Source organism: Triticum dicoccoides, chromosome 1A, assembly GCF_002162155.2.
Source record: "Triticum dicoccoides isolate Atlit2015 ecotype Zavitan chromosome 1A, WEW_v2.0, whole genome shotgun sequence".
NCBI classification, from domain to species: Eukaryota; Viridiplantae; Streptophyta; class Magnoliopsida; order Poales; family Poaceae; genus Triticum; species Triticum dicoccoides.
In genome coordinates, this window is record NC_041380.1 from 400,682,555 (window position 1) to 400,699,459 (window position 16,905).

Here is a 16,905-nt window from a genome sequence, read left to right on the forward strand (position 1 = left end):
GTTGCAAGGCGTCATTAATGAACACATATATGTATAGCAAGAATGCAATAATAGTCGAAATGTTATGCATTGTTTATTCAAAAAGGTGCGTTAAAGCAGAATGATACAGATGGTGCGATAAGCAAAGAGTAGGACTATGTCCCTTCCAAGGGCAAGTTGAGGAATAGTATTAAATCAAATATTTCGCTCATTATTGTAATCCACCTGGGAATTTCGTGGTGTGATGTAGCTTTCTGCCTCCTTGGTTGCTGCATCATGTGTTCGGCAATAGTGCCACCGGGCAGGGTTTCCAGAGATTAAGGTCCTGAAAAAGAGAAAAATAACCAAACAGGAAGCCCCTAGTGCGGTTTAAGCCACGTCTTGGGGCGTGCCGCAGTTGTGCCCCTCTCCCCACCTGTGCCCATGGTATTTTTAATGCGTAATTATGTACGCGTGGCATGAGTTTCGCCGTTTGGCTGGGACTGGGGTGGGGCCCGCATTGCTACGCGAGCTCAGATCGCGCTAGGCGGTCTAGTTGCCGATTGCTCCAAGCGCGCTTGAAGGTGTCTGGGTCTTGAAACGCCGAGCTGGTGGATTGCCTTAAGAGGCTGCTTTGCACTTCTGCTGCAAGGGCCGCGGTGTGCTCCTCCGTTCGAAGAGAGCGCTCTGTGTTTCCATTGACTGTAATAACCCCGGGAGGTCCTGGCATCTTGAGCTTGAGGTATGCATAATGCGGTACCGCATTGAATCTCGCAAATTCGGTTCGCCCGAGCAGTGCATGATAACCACTGCGGAACAGGACTATATCAAAGATTAACTCTTCGCTTCGAAAGTTATCCGGGGATCCAAAGACCACTTCCAGTGTAATTGAGCCTGTGCAATGGGCCTCTACGCCTGGAATGACGCCTTTAAAGGTCGTTTTTGTGGGTTTGATCCTTGAGGGGTCTATACCCATTTTGCGCATTGTGTCCTGATAAAGCAGGTTCAGGCTGCTGCCGCCATCCATAAGGACTCGAGTGAGGTGAAATCCGTCAATGATTGGGTCTAGAACCAGTGCAGTGAATCCGCCATGATGGATACTAGTGGGATGGTCCCTGCGATCGAAAGTGATCGTATAAGAGGACCATGGGTTGAACTTTGGGGCGACTGGCTCCAACGCATATACGTCCCTGAGCGCACGCTTCCGCTCCCTCTGGGGATGTGGGTTGCATATATCATGTTCACCGTCCGCACTTGTGGGGGAAACCTCTTCTGTCCTCCGGTGTATGGCTGCCGGGGCTCCTCCTCGTCATTGCTATGTGGCCCCTTGTCCTTGTTTTCGGCAATTAACTTGTCGGCCTGCTTGAACACCCAACAATCCTTGTTGGTGTGATTGTCTGGCTTGTCTGGGGTGCCATGTATTTGACACGAGCGATCGAGTATACGGTCCAAGCTGGACGGACCCGGCGTACTTTGTTTGAATGGCTTTTTCCGCTGACCGGGTTTAGAGCCTTTGAATCCGGCATTGACTGTCGTATCCTCGGTATTATCGCTGTTAATGCGGCGCTTATGTTTGTTGCCACGTGACCTGCTATTGCCGTCCTTGGTATCCGAAGTACCATGGTTCTTTGACATGTTATTACTGCGAGCCAGCCAGCTGTCTTCTCCCGCACAAAAGCGGGTCATGAGTGTCGTGAGGGCTGCCATAGATTTCGGCTTTTCCTGACCAAGGTCCCGGGCTAGCCATTCGTCGCGGATGTTGTGTTTGAAAGCCGCTAGGGCCTCTGCATCCGGACAGTCGATGATTTGATTTTTCTTTGTTAGGAACTGAGTCCAGAATTGCCTGGCCGATTCTTCTAGCTGCTGAATTATGTGCTCAAGTCATCGGCATCTGGTGGCCGCACATAAGTGCCCTGAAAGTTGTCGAGGAATGCGGCTTCTAGATCTTCCCAACAGCTAATGGACTCTGCTGGCAATCTGTTAAGCCAATGCCGCGCTGGTCCCTTGAGCTTTAGTGGGAGGTATTTGATGGCGTGTAAGTCATCACCGCGGGCCATCTGGATGTGGAGGAGGAAATCCTCGATCCATACCGTGGGATCTGTTGTGCCATCGTTTGATTCAATATTTACAGGTTTGAAGCCTTCTGGGATTTGATGATCCATTACTTCATCTATGAAGCATAAGGGGTGTGCGGCGCCTCTGTATTGGGCTATATCACGACGCAAATCGAATGGGTCTTGCCCGCTGTGTTCAGCCCAGCCGGATTTACTTTTACTGTATCCGGCGTGACGTTTATTGTCTCGCATAATGGCGCGCCCTCGTGATCCGTAGATCGATCTTGCATGCTTTGCTTTGTCCTCCAATATGTCTCGCAGGTCTGGCGTATCTCCCCATGCCTTTTTATTTGAATGGCGTCGGGGTGTAGGCTGAGTTTTTGGCTGGGATGCCTCTCTATCGCGGCCACGAGGTGGCCGATCAGCCGCGTCATACACTTCTTCCTCCAGTCGGGGTAGCAACCTGCGTTTTGGGTAACTCTTGGAGGGGCGCTCGAGTTTATATTCCTCGGCCGCGAGGACTTCAGTCCATCTGTCAGCTAGCAGATCTTGATCAGCTTGAAGCTGCTGCTGCTTTTTCTTAAGGCTATTTGCCGTGGCTATAAGCCGGCGTTTGAAGCGCTCTTGTTCGACGGGATCCTCTGGCACGGCGAGTTCGTCGTCGCCGAGGCTTGCCTCGTCTTCCGAGGGGGGCATGTAATTACCATCCTCCGCCTCCCCATCTGCCGCTCTCTCAGGAGGGCTGGCTCCTCCATCCTCCTGCTCTAAATCTTGCTGGAGGGGATTGTTGTTGTCTTCGGCACTATCCGGAGTGTTATTTTCTCATGTGCCGGTATCACCACTTTTTCTTTGGCGGGACTTAGGGCGGCGCCGCTGACGTCGGCGCTTGGGTTGCTTCTTGGAGGGGTCATCCTCCACTATCTCGTCGCCATTGCCTTCTTTGGGTGTATCCACCATGTATATATCGTATGATGAGGTGGCTGTCCAGTGCCCTGTGGGCAGTGGTTCCTCTTCGTCTTCTGCATCATCGTCCATACCATCGATGTCTTCGGAGTCGAAGTCGAGCATGTCGGTTAAGTCATCGACAGTGGCTACTAAGTGGGTGGTGGGTGGGCCTCGAATTTCTTCGTCATCCGCATCCCAGTCCTGCCGGACATCGTTCGGCCAGGGTCCTCCTGACAAGGAGAGAGACCTTAATGAGTTCATTATGTCGCCAAAGGGCGAGTGCTGAAAAATATCCGCGGAGGTAAACTCCATGATCGGCGCCCAATCGGATTCGATAGGAACGGGTGCAGGCGGTTCGGAGTCCATGGCCGAAGAAGGATCCGGCAGTTTAACAACATGACTCTCATGCAAGGTAAGGTCAATGTTTGGCTCGATCACCGCTGAGGGTAAGGCCTCCGTGGCGGGGTCCATCCACCCGTCCATGGATGGCGCAACTGGCTCCAAATTGAGGGTCGGAGCGGCTGCCTGTGCGATCTCCTGAACACTATCCGATGGTAGAGCTAAATCGTACTCATCGTGACCGCGTGACGCACAAGGCAGAGGCTCGAATCCATCGAAGATCAAGTCTCCACGGATATCGGCCGTGTAGTTTAAGCTTCGAAACCTGACCTGGTGGCCAGGGGCGTAACTTTCAATCTGCTCCAGATGGCCAAGCGAATTGGCCCGCGGTGCAAAGCCGCCGTACACGAAGGTCTGTCCGGGGAGAAAAGTCTCACCCTGGACTGCATCGCTATGATGTTAGTAGGAGCCATCAAGCCTAACGGCGATGACACAGAGGAACTCTCAATGAAAGCACCAATGTCGGTGTCAAAACCCGCGGATCTCGGGTAGGAGGTCCCGAACTGTGCGTCTAAGGCAGATGGTAACAGGAGGCAGGGGACACAATGTTTTACCTAGGTTCAGGCCCTCTTGATGGAGGTAAAACCCTACGTCCTACTTGATTAATATTGATGATATGGGTAGTACAAGAGTAGATCTACCACGAGATCAGAGAGGCTAAACCCTAGAAGCTAGCCTATGGTATGATTGTATGTTGTCCTACGGACTAAAATCCTCCAGTTTATATAGACACCAGAGAGGTTAGGGTTACACAAGGTTGGTTACAAAAGAGGAGATACACATATCTGTATTGCCTAGCTTGCCTTCCACGCCAAGTAGAGTCCCATTCGGACACGATACGAAGTCTTCAATCTTGTATCTTCATAGTCTAATAGTCCGGCCAATGGATATAGTCCGGCTGTCCGGAGACCCCCTAATCCAGGACTCCCACAAGCGGGTTTAGTAGATCAACATGGGGGGGGGGGATTTTATCTAGGCTCGGGCCGCAAGCGATGCGTAATACCCTAATCCTGCTTTGGTGTACATTTGGTGTTCTTGAGTTCTTGAACTAGCTACGGTACATCCTAGCTCAAAAAGTCTGAATCCTTCCTCAGTACGCCTCGGCCTCCTTTTATATGTCCAAGGGGCTGCCACATCGGCACACATGAGGTGGAAAGTGTCTACAATGTATGAGTCTATCTCCAGGAACCACAGGACAAACACATTTAATGTGCCACCGATGTGTCCTCTTGCTTTATCTGGGACAACAAGGAAGCTCGTCCCGTCTGTCGCTGCCTTGCCTCGCTTCGACGCTCGTCCAAGCTGACGAGGCATGCAGTGCCACGCTGGCTGGCTGGCTGCTGTGCTGGTGCGATGGCAGGGTCTTCATGAAGATCTACATGCCACCACACAGGTGCTTGCCTAGTTGGCCTAGGAGATGCACGCTGCCATGTAGGTGCGTGCCTGGTTGGCAGGCAGGCTGCTGTGCCGGATCGACCATGGGGCAGTGAAAACTGGGTAGGTGCAGGCCTGGTTGTGACCCCGCGGATGTCCCCGGTGAGGGTCTTGACGGGGCCCCGACAAGGATCTTGCTGGGGTCTTGTGGGCGTCCTTGCCAAGGGTCTTGCCGGGGGGGCCTTCGTGTTCTAGTTCTCGTCTAGTCTTGTAGGCCTCCGTTCATCACAAAGATATGCATGCCACCATCCAGGAGCTCCAGAGCCTTGGTCGTGACATTGTCGATGGTGTCATAATTCTCAGGCTCAAAGGTGGCGGTCTTGATAGTGTTGAACAAGTTGGCCCGGCAAGGCTCTTGCCTTGGCAGCTTAGGTCGTTCCCGGCAAGGTTCTTGCCGAGGGAAATCCATCTCGTCCCTTTGCTCTTCGCGCCTCTGGCTTCAGCGCTGCTCGGGTAGTCTTGTATCTTCGCTTCCTCTCCCCGCCAAGCATGGTCACAAGTGTTTCTACTACTACCCGTGCACAAGTAAAGGGGTACAGAAGGCCCCTACTTTTGTACACCGACAGTATTGAATTTTCTTATAACCATTCATTGCATTCTATTACTAAGATGTGCCCTTTTTAAATTTTGTATGGTTTCCTACCTCGTGCACCTATTGATTTGTTGCCTCTTCCATCTTCAGATAAGGTTAATTTTGATGCTAAAGAACATGCTGAATTGATTTTAAAAATGCATGAGTTAACTAAGGAAAACATTGAGCGTATGAATGCTAAATATAAAGTGGCTGGAGATAAGGGAAGAAAACATGTTGTGTTTGCACCTAGAGATCTTGTTTGGTTACATTTGCATAAGGATAGATTTCCTCATTTGCGCAAATCAAAGCTAAAGCCACGTGTTGATGGTGCTTTTAAGGTGTTAGAGAAAATAAATGATAGTGCATATAAACTTGAGCTGCCTGCAGATTTTGGGGTTAATCCCACTTTTAACATTGCATCTTTGAAGCCTTATTTGGGTGAGGAAGATGAGCTTCCGTCGAGGACAACTTCATTTCAAGAAGGGGAGGATGATAAGGACATCAATGCCATTTTTACACCCACAGCCCCTGCTGCTATACATACTGGACCAATTACTAGAGCTTGCGGACACCAATTAAATTACCCGGTACTTTCGTTTCTTGGTAAAGATCCTAATGTTCATGAGAATATGATGCTGCCTAAAGTGGATACATTTGCTTTTCTTACAAATGAAGGCCCTAGATTGGACAAGAAAGATGAACCTTGGAGCAAGTTCAAGCATGGAGATGATGGCGTGCGCAACGGGAACAAGAACAGAGTTACAAGTGATGATTCTAGGACTTTGAAGCCACCATAGTGAGTGCATGAAGCCTTGGACGAAATATACAAGATGACACTTCATAAATTTCGTCCAAAGGCTATTCTAGGTGCCGCGTCACCTTATTTTTGGGCCAGGCTCATGTAGTTTCGAAATACTTGATTATAGGCTGTTTTTTGAGTTCGTATGTGTGGGGAAACAAGAGTTAGGGTTGGTTTTGGACCCCTCCTCCAAGGGCCACGAAATTCCCCCCCTCTCTCCTCCACATATACAGCCCTTAGTACATCGTTTAGACTTTGGGTTTTGTTTAGATTATAAGTTCACCATAGCTGCAACTTCGCGTACTTCGTTTGTGTTCAGCGACCAGACAAAGGCGTAACAGAACCCCACCTTCATTAATAAAGCTTTCCTCTTATATTCGCAATATCCAAATTGCAATCTCAGTTTCTTGCTTGTTCTTCGTTTGCTCGCAGGAAATAGATCATCATGGTCAGGTTGATCGTGCTCCGGCGTATGAGAAGTTTCTTATGAAAAGTTTCTTCCGACACATTTTCTTACGATGTTTCTTAAGGAATTTTCTTAGGAAGGCCTTTCTTGAGATGTTTCTTAAGAAATGTTTCTTCTGACACATTTTCTAAAGAAGTTTCTTAAGGAAATTTTCTTCATAAGCACTTTCTTAAGAAGTTTCTTATGAAGTTTCCTAAGAAAAGTTTCTCTCGATGCATTTTCTAAAGAAGGTCCTTAAGAAAATTTTCTAAGGAAGCATTTTCTTAAGAAGTTTCATAAGATAATTTTCTTAGGAAGCACATTCTAAGAAACTTTCTTAAGAGAAGTTTTCTCCGACGCATTTTCTTAAGAAAATTATTGAGGTAATTTTCATAGGAAACCCTTTCTTAAGAAGTTTCTTAAGGAAATTTCTTCGGAAGCACTTTCTTAAAAAGTTCATTAAGGCAATTTTCTTAAGAAAGTGCGTCCTAGGAAAATTTCCTTAAGAAACTGCTTCCTAAGAAAATTTCCGTAAGAGACTTCTTAAGGAAGTGAGTCAGAAGAAACTTTTCTTAAGAAACTTCTTATGAATGTTTCTTCCAAACTTCCTAAGAAATTTTTATTAAGAAAGTACTTCCTAAGGAAATTTCCTAAAGAAAGTGCTATAACAAAATGTGTAAGAAGAAACTTTTCTTAAGAAACTTCTTAAGAAAGTGCCTCACCAGAAAATTTCTTAAGAAATGCGTCAGAAGAAACTTTTCCTAAGAAACTTTTTAGAAAGTTCTTGCTAACAAAATTGGCTTAAGAAACTTCTTTAGGAAATGTGTCGGAAGAAACTTTTCTTATGAAACTTCTCAAGAAAGGGCTTCCTTGGAAAATCTCCTTAAGAAAATGCGTCAGAATTTTTTCTTTAGAACCTTCCTAAGAAAGTGTTTCCGGAAAAAAAATCCTTAGGAAACTTCTTTAAAAAGTGCTTCCTAAGAAAATTTCCATAAGCAACTTCTTTAGAAAATGCGTCGAGAGAAACATTTCCTAAGAAACTTCTTAAGAAAAGTTTTTTCCAACGTGTTTTCGAAAAAAGTTTCTTAAGGAAATTTTCTTAGGGAGAACTTTCTTAAGAAGTTTAATAAGAAAATTTTATTCCATCGTATTTTCATATGAAGGTTCTTAATGAAATTTTGTTAGGTAGAACTTGCCTAAGAAGTTTCTCAAGAAACTTTTCTTCTGAAGCACTTTCTAAAGAAACTTTTCTTCTGAAATTTTATTTAAAACTTTATTAAGGAAACTTTCTTCTGAAGCACTTTCTTAATTAGTTTCTTAGTAAAAGTTTCTTCTTATGCAGTTTCTTAAGGAAATTTTCTTCGGAAGCACTTTCTTAAGGAAATTTTCTTAGGAAGCACTTTCCAAAGAAGTTTCTTAAGGAAATTTTCCTCGGAAGCACTTTCTTAAGAAGCTTCATAAGAAAAGTTTCTTCCGCCGCATTTTCTTAACAAGATTCTTAAGAAAATTTCTTAGGAAGCACTTTTTAATAAATTTCTTAAGAAAAGTTTTATCGGACGCATTTTCTTAAGAACATTATTAAGGAATTTTTCTTAGGAATCAGTTGCTAAAGAAATTTCTTAAGGAAATTATGTTAGGAAGAACATTCACAAGAAATTCTAAAGATAAAGTTTCTTCTAAATCATTTTATTAAGAAGTCTCTTACGAAAATTTTCTTAGGAAGCAGTTTCTTAAGGAAATTTTCCTAGGAAGCACTTTGTTAAGAAAAGTTTCATCCGACGCAGTTTCTAAAGAAGTTTCTTAAGGAAATTTTCTCAGGAAGCACTTTCTTAAGAAGTTTCGTAAGGAAATTTTCTGAGGAATCACTTTCTTAAGAACTTTCTATAGAAAAGTTTCTTTCGTCGCATTTTCTACAGAAGATTATATAGGATTTTTTTTCTTAGGAAGCACTTTGTTAAGAAAAGTTTCTTGGGACACATTTTCTAAAGATGTTTCTTAAGTAAAAAAATTCATGAAGCACATTCTTAAGAAGTTCCTTATGAAAAGTTACTTCCGACGCATTATCTATAGAAGTTTCTTAAGGACATTTTCTTAGGAAGCACTTTCGAAGAAGTTTCTTCAGGAAATTTTCTTGGGAAGCACTTTCTTAGCAAGCATCTTAACTCAAGTTTCTTCCGACGCATTTTCTAAAAGACATTTAAGAAAAGTTTCTTGCAAAGAATTTCTGAAGGAAATTTTCTTAGGAAGCCTTTTCTTGAAAAGTTTCTTCAGAAAAGTTTCTTAAGGAAATTTACCTAGGCACCACTTTTTAAAGAAGTTTCTTAAGGAAATTCTCTTCGGAAGCACTTTCTTAAGATGTTTCTTAGGAAAAGTTTCTTCCTACGCATTTCCTAAAGAAGTTTCTTTTGAAAATTTTCCTAGGAAACACTTTTTTAAGAAGTTCCTTAAGGAAATTTTATTAGGAAGAACATTCTTAAGAAGTTTCTTAAGAAAAGTTTTTTCGGGGCTCTGGGACTAGGGATACCCAGGCCCGTCTGCCTGCGGCCTAGCATGTGGATCCATCAACGGCCTGTTACGGCCCAACGCCAATGTTTCTCGCACACTACTAGGGAAAACCCTAGCAGTAGCGTGGGTTTTTGGCCTATCAGTTGCGCGGGTAACCATTTTTTAAGAAGGTGCACGACTGAGTATCTTTTCAAAAAGTTTCGGACCGTTTTGGCTGTGGCCAACTCTCAATAGCTTCAATCTTGGCTTTATCAACTTCAATTCCCTATGGAGTAACAACATAGCCAAGAAAAGATACTCGGTCGGTGCAGAAGGTGCACTTCCCAAGTTTACCAAACAAACGTGCATCACGTAGAGCAATAAAAATAGCACGTAAAGGTTCCAAATGTTCCACCAAAGATCTGCTATAAATCAGTATATCATCAAAATAGACAACCACAAATCGTCCAATGAAAGCACGTAAAACTTTGTTCATTAATCTCATGAAAGTACTAGGTGCATTAGTTAACCCAAAAGGCATGACTAACCACTCATATAATCCAAACTTAGTTTTAACTGCTATTTTCCATTCATCTACCAATTTCATACGAATTTGATGGTATCAACTACACAAATCAACTTTGGAGAATATTGTAGAGTCACTCAATTTATCAAGCATCTCATATTAATGCCTCTACAATCAACACATATACGCGACGTACCATCCTTTTTATCACTAGTATAATAGGAACAACACAAGGACTAAGAGATTCGCGTAATAACCTTTGTCGAGCGGCATCTGTACTTGACGCATAATCTCCTTAGACTCCTCTGGATTGGTATGGTATGGCGCACGGTTAGGCAGCGAAACATCGGGAATTAAGTCAATCTAATGCTCAATCCCTCGAATAGGTGGTAATCCCGATGGCACGTCTTGTGGAAAGACGTCATCGAACTCATGCAAAATGTTAGTGACAGCAGGAGGCAAAGAGGAAGGTACGTCCTTGAAAGAAAATAATGCCTCTTTGCACACAAAAGCATAGCAAACAGATTTGCTAAAATCTAGATCATCAATATCAGATTTGGTGGCAAGTAAACATGCACTTTTCAATTTAATTTCAGAAGCAACACTAGATGGTTTATTATTAGGCTTCATTTGTTGCTCAAATTCTTTTGCCACAATCTGATTTTCACTCTTATTTTTCTCCTGTTTTGCTTTATTAGCTCTATTAATATCATCTTCAAAATGGAATCAGGAGTCATAGGAAGAAAGTAATATTTTTATCCTTATGAACAAGAGTATATTGATTGTTTCTACCATGGTGTATAGAATTTTTATCAAATTGCCATGGTCTACCTAGTAATAAGGAACATGCTTGCATAGGTACCACATCACAATCAACATAATCAGCAAATGTAGAGATACTAAATTTCTTAGCCACTTTTGGAGAAGTTTATGGGCTAAGTTGGGGACTAAACAACTTTTTAGTACCACTTTTCACCGCAAACTGATGGACAAAATGAAGTAGTCAATAGAACATAGTCATGCAGGTGCATCTCCGGCCCGCCCGAAACGAAAAGCCCATTCAAGAAACTTTCATAGGAAGTCCTTTCTTAAGAAGTTTCTCATGGAAATTTCTTTGGAAGCACTTTCTTAAGAAGTTTATTAAGGGAATTTTCTTAGGAAGCATTTTTTGAAGAAGTTTCTTAAGAAAATTTTCTTCGGAACAACTTTCTTAAGAAAAGTTTCTTCCAACACATTTTCTTATGATGTTTCTTAAGGAAATTTTCTGAGGAAGCCCTTTCTTGGGAAGTTTCTTAAGAAACGTTTCTTTTTACGCATTTCGTAAAGAAGTTTCTTAGTGAAATCTTCTTCAGAAGCACTTTATTATGTAGTTTCTGAGGAAAAATTTCTTCTGATGCATTTTCTAAAGAAGGTTCTTAAGAAAATTTTCTAACTAAGCACTTTCTTAAGAAGTTTTATAAGAAAAGTTTATTTTGCTGTATTTCCTTAAGAAGGTTCTTAAGGAAATTTTCTTAGGAAGCACATTCTTAAGAACTTTCTTGAGAGAAGTCTTCTCCCACGCATTTGCTTAAGAAGATTATTAAGGAAATTTTCACAGGAAGCAATTTTTGAAGAAGTTTTTTTAAAGAAATTTTCTTTGGAAGCACTTTCTTAACAAGTATCTCAAGAAAAGTTTCTTCACACGCATTTTCTAAAGAAGTTTCTTAAGAAAAGTTTCTTCCATCGCATTTTAGAAAGACATTTCTTAAGGAAATTTTATTAGGAACTTTTTAAAAAGGTTTCTTAAAGAAATTTTCTTCGGAAGCACTTTCTTAAGGAAAAGTTTCTTTCGACGCATTTTATAAAGAATTTTCTTAGGAAGCACTTTCTGATGAAGATTCATAAGAAAGTTTATTCCGTCGCATTTTCATAAGGAGATCCTTAAGTAAGTTTTGTTAGGAAGGACTTTCTTAAGAAGTATTTTACGAAAATTTTCTTCTGACACATTTTCTTAAAAAGTTTCTTAAGGAAATTTTCTTTGGAAGCACTTTCTTAAGAAGTTTATTAAGGAAATTTAGGAAGCACTTTTTTATGAAGTTTCTTAAGGAAATTTTTCTTCAGAAGAAGTTTCTTAAGGAAATTTTCTTTAGGAGAACTTTCCTTAAGAAACTTCTTTCGAAATTGCGTCGGCCAAAACTTTTCTTAAGAATGTGCGTCCTAGGAAAATTTCCTTAAGAAACTGCTTCCTAAGAATATTTCCGTAAGAGACTTCCTAAGAAAACGAGTCAGAAGAAACTTTTCTTAAGAAACTTCTTATGAATGTTTCTTCCAAACAAAATTTTCTTAACGAAGTTCTTTAGCAAATGTGTCAGACGATAGTTATCTTAAGAAACTTCTTTACCAAATGATTCCTAAGAAATTGTTCTTACTAATCTTCTTAAGAAAATGTTGTAAGTGTATCTAGTGCCACCCCTAGTTGGTTTTGGAGTATTGACGACAAACCTGGTTGAGGGACTAATGTTTTTGTGAGAATTGCAGGATAACATAGGTAGTGGTCCCTCATTGATTCGGTCCTACCGGAGATGACCCCTAGAAATGTATGAAGACATTGAAGACAAAGGTGGTATGTGAAGATATTCACATTGAAGACTATGACAAGGGAAGACATCGCGTGAAGACTATGGAGCGCGAAGACTTAGTTGTTTCCTTGTTTCCTTTTCTTCTTTGTTGAGACATAGGAACCACCATAGTGTTAAGTGGGGTCCCAGTGAACAAAGTCAGAGTGACTGAAGTGATGCTTAAACAAAATCCCATGTCTTCGAGCAAAGACAATGAGAGCAAAACTTATCCAGAGCTGGATAAGTCAGCTTTACTTGTAGCCCAAGTAAAGTTGCCGCATGTGTTTGAAATCTGAACGTTGGAACACGTGTTAGTTCCTTAGTGACCTAGGGTCATTTCGGACAAATCAGGCCGGGTTGCCTAGTGGCTATAAATAGCCCACCCCCTACACCATAAATTGGTGGCTGCTCAGAGTTAGTGCAGGACTTTTGTTGTTTGAGAGCAACCCACCTCCGAAGCCTTTGAGAGAAAGAAATCCTTGCGAGAATAAAGCCCTAAACACCCAGAGCCAAAGAGTGTTAGGCATCACTGAAGTCTTCCTGTCTGTGTGATCTGAAGACTTGTTACACTTGAGGACTGTGAATCCTCCAGCCGGTTAGGCGTCATGTTCTGAGCATCCAAGAGTCATTGTGGATCGCCAGTGAACAAAGTCTGTGAAGGTTTGGAAGTCTACCTTGAAGACTTACCTGAGTGATTGGGCGAGGACTGGGTGTCCTTACCTCAAGGGGAATAAGGTGAAGACACGGTCTTCTGAGTTAAATCTCAGCCTCCCTAACCAGACGTACAGTTGTCACAACAACTGGAACTGGTCCAACAAATCACTGTCTTCAACAAGCAACTGGTTCTATCCTTCCCATCTCTTTATTTACAGTTGGTCCTTGTGAAGTCATTGCCTGTTTACATTATCTATTAGTCTTCACTGTGTGACTGTTTGTTCTGATTGGTTTCATACTATCTTCCATCCTGATCCGTACCTCCTAGCTGCTATTAGTCTTCGTGCTTTCACTTCATTGAATACTTGACTATGGCTTGCCTAGTGTAGTCTACCTTCCGCTGCATGTTTATAGGTTCATTTCTATCGTTTGTCTTCGAAACTCCCATGTTTTGAAGACTTTCATAAAAATCGCCTATTCACCCCCCTCTAGTCGATAACTAGCACTTTCAATTGGTATCAGAGCAAGGTACTCCCTTGTTCTATGTGATTCAGTTTAACCACCTGGAGTTTTAGCTATGTCGACTGCAGGGATAATCAAAGTCTCCACTACGTGCCCCGTCTTCGATGGAACTGAATATTCCTACTGGAAGAATAAGATGCGTATGCATCTTGAAGCCATTGATGTCGACCTCTGGTTTGTCGTCAAGAATGGCGTTCCCAAGACTGGTGAAGGTGTCACCCTGCTGATGTAAATAAGTTCGTTCAACTGGATTCTACTGCCAAGAACATCATCTGCGGTCATCTGACCAAAGGACAGTATGGCCGTGTGAGTGCTCTGGAAACATCAAAGCTAGTCTGGGATTGGCTCTCCAAGGTCAACGAAGGTGTCTCAACCCAGAGAGATCAAAGGATTAGTGTCCCTCGCAACCACTTCAACCGCTTCAAGAGAAACGACAATGAGAATGTTCAGCTCATGTTTGATCGCCTCACTGACATCACAAATGAGCTTTAAGCTCTCGGCGCTACTGAGATCACCATGCATGAAATCGTCAAGACGCTCCTAAGATCACTTGACAGCTCGTTTTGACATGCTAGCCCTGATGATTCAAGAACATCCTGACTTCAAGACACTCGATCTGTCAGGCATACTTGAAAGACTCAACACACATGAGTTTCAGCTTTCTAAGAAAAGAGATATCTACGGTCCCAACTATGGCCGAACTCGCGCCTTGAAGGCAAAAACTGTTTCCTCCTCTGAGGAAGAATCTGACTGCAGTTCTGATGATCCTGAAGATATTGGAAAGGGGCTTGCTATGCTAGTGAAGAAGTTCCAGAAGTTCACTAGGAACAAAGGCTTTAGAAAGTCTTCACGATCCAGCTCAAGGAATGATGAAGCTTCTACTCATGACTACAAGAAGAGAACATGCCACAAGTGCAAGAAACCTGGTCACTACATCTCTGAGTGTCCGCAGTGGGACAATGAGAACAACAAGAAGAAGAAAAGCAAGGAATATGATTCTGACGACAAGAAGAAGAAGAAATACTCAAAGTCTTCTTCCAAGTCTTCCTCAAAGTCTTTATCACACAAGAAGAGCTCATCTAGCAAGGCTCGTGCGTTTGTTAGCAAGGAAATGGATTCAGAGGAGGAGTCTGCCTCTGAGGAGGCGGAGACGGAGTCCGACTCTGGCGTCGCAAGTCTGGCTACAGCCTACGTTGCCAAGTCCATCTTCAACAGTGAAGACAATGGTTCCATCACCCACGCTGATGACAAGGACGACTCCGCTCCCACCTATTGCTTCATGGCACGTGGTGCCAAGGTAAACTCACGCAATGCTCACTATCAAACATCCAATGAAGATGACTCTGATTGTGATTCAAAACCCAGCTACAAAACACTTGCTAAAATTGCAACTGAACAACAGAAAGCTATGGAACATATTCAAAGATTGTTAGACAAAAGCAATGAACTGTTGGACGTGGAAATGACTCGACCTCAGTCCTTAATTGAAGACATAAAAAAATCTTCATGTTAAGTATGAGGAACTTGAAAGTCGTCATGAAACGCTCTCAACAACTCATGAAAAGCTTTCCTATGATTATCTTCAAAGTAAGCAAGAACTTGAGAAATTGAGGGCAATTCATGAAGATCTTCAAAAGGAAAATGAGTCACTTTGCGCTCAACAGATCAGCCCTGCTCAGGAAAGATCTTCAAATTAAAATGCCTTGAGCGTGATAACGCTACTTCTATTGCTGAATGTTCTACTACTACTACTGTTGCAATATCTTCAACTGTTGATGTGGTAACTAACCCCTCTGCTGAGGATGCCACTGCTATTGCTGATGAAAATGCTAGGTTGAAGACATTTCTTGAAAAAGGGATGTACAAAAGTCTCAAAGGGCATCAGACACTATGTGATGTCCTCAAAAGGCATATTCTGAACCGAAACCCTAGGAAAGAGGGTGGTGGGTTAAAAAGGAAAATGAATGCTGATGGCTCTTACTGGAAGCCTGAGCAGTACCCCAAAACCACATGGGTTGCTGCAAAGGAACCTTCAGTGGATCCATCCACCCTATCTGGCTTCACTTGTGCTAACCCTATTGTCATTGATGAATCCTTTGATGCATACTATAAACTGTTTAAGGATCAGAATGGTGAAGTGTTTGCCAGGTATATTGGTACTAACTGCAGGAATGGGCCACCCATGAAGAAAGTCTGGGTGCCCAAAAGGTGTTTGGAGAATCTTCTTGTGGATGTCTTCATGACACTAGAAGGGAAGAAGACAAACCCCAGACCACAGGCTTCATATGGTCCAAAGGCTTCATACAGACAGAGGACTCACCTGAGTCGCACTAACACAAATGTTTTGCATGGAAACCATACTCAAGCCTATGAATATGAGCGTGTTTCATCAAACCGCCATGTTCATAAGACCTAGAACCACTCTGCTTATTCTTATGAGTATTATTCACCACCTGCAAGACTATTTACTAGGGCTCCAAAGCCAAAATTCTCAGATGCTGCACTTAGACTCATTGCTTCGAAGCCACCCCTAAAGATGTGGGTGGCTAAGAAAACCTAACTCTCTTTTGCAGGGAATGGTCTCCATCCGGAAATCAAAGGCGTCTAATGCTATTGCTGGGGACCTAAAACATCTTGTGGAGCACAAGATAAAATGCCCAAATGATCTCATTATGTATTTCATTTTTGAGTCGCTTAACATGCATCCTATCAGTCCTAACCTGGGTCTGAGCTTTCCTAATTCACTTGCTCGTCAAATACTTATGCTTCACAATACTCTTCATGAAGCCTATCCCCCTAACTGTTCTGTAGGGTATGACACCAACTGCTTCAGAATGGATCATCGATAGTGGATGCACTAATCAAATGACTAGTGATCAAAGTCTTCTCATGGACTCAACCTTACGTCAATCTGAGAAGAGTCACATCACATTTGCCGACACTGGTAAAATCAAGGTATTGGGTCTAGGTAGAGTTACAATCTCAAAGGATCAACACATGGATAAAGTGATGCCTGTTGAATCCCTTGGTTTCAACTTAATGTCTGTCTCAATGCTTTGTGACTTGAACATGATTGTGATCTTTGGAAAATATCATTGCCTTGTTCTAATGGAATCTGACAAGTCTCTAGTCTTTGAAGGGTATCACAAAGATGATTTGTACATGGTAGATTTCTCAGCAGGACCACAGATTGCCGTATGTCTTCTTGCAAAAGCTTCAGAGTGCTGGCTCTGGCATCGGAGGCTAGGGCATGCTGGCATGAGGAACTTGCATACTCTCGCAAAGAAGAAGCACGTCATAGGCATCAACGACGTCAAGTTCAAGAAGGATCACTTATGTGGTGCCGGCGAAGCTGGAAAGATGATGAGGGCCAAACATCCCTCAAAGACAATCATGACAATGACTCAACCCTTCGAATTGCTACACATGGACCTCTTCGGCCCTACTCACTAATCTACTCTTACTACTACTGCTTGTCTCTATGGCTTCATCATTGTTGATGATTATTCAAGAT